Consider the following 702-nt stretch of genomic DNA (forward strand, 5'->3'; position numbering starts at 1 on the left):
GAGAGAGAGAGAGAGAGAGAGAGAGAGAGAGAGAGAGAGAGAGAGAGAGAGAGAGAGAGAGAGAGAGACTATTTGCGTGTCTGATTACATATGTCCTCCGGGGCGAAGCCCGGGTAACCAGCTAGTTAATATATATGCATCAAAATACGAGAAAAATTATTTCCCTGAAAGGTTAATAAGGGGGTTCCGCCTTACCCGATATATCCTACCCTTTCAAAATTCTTTGAAAAAGTTAATATATCATTAAACTTACTATAAATGAACAAAATTTGTTAGAAACACGTTATTATAACAATATTAGTATAACAACTTACAATCAGTAAGTTGGACTGAATTTAGTTATCTTTCATAGTTTCCAATTTATCTTAAAAAAGGCTTAGGATACTCCACAATACTCGCACTTCGTCTATCATATCTTTAATCTTCGACTGTCTTTAAGAAAATCACAATTACCAATCGCTCTCGATTTTGTGTGCATCCAAGCATGCGTGTGAGCATACACGCATGTTAGGAATATCCTGTGGCAAAAGCAATCATGCATTTTTTAAACTATCTAATCTATCTACATCTACTTATATATCAATATATACATACAAAAATACACATGTCATATATGTATATTGATCATATATATCACATTGTGTGTGTGTGTGTATGTGTGTGTGTGTGTGTGTGTGTGTGTGTGTGTGTGTGTGTGTGTGT

The 702-nt window shown here is 35.2% G+C and overlaps 1 protein-coding gene across 3 annotated transcripts in view; it reads right to left on the reverse strand.

Annotated features, from left to right (window-relative positions):
- Positions 1–702, reverse strand: part of LOC112454986 (potassium voltage-gated channel protein Shab-like) — a 307,820-nt gene that overhangs the window by 64,574 nt on the left and 242,544 nt on the right. The window lies entirely within an intron of this gene.

This window comes from Temnothorax curvispinosus, unplaced genomic scaffold (assembly GCF_003070985.1).
Source record: "Temnothorax curvispinosus isolate PA1 unplaced genomic scaffold, ASM307098v1 QBEX01005624.1, whole genome shotgun sequence".
NCBI lineage: Eukaryota > Metazoa > Arthropoda > Insecta > Hymenoptera > Formicidae > Temnothorax > Temnothorax curvispinosus.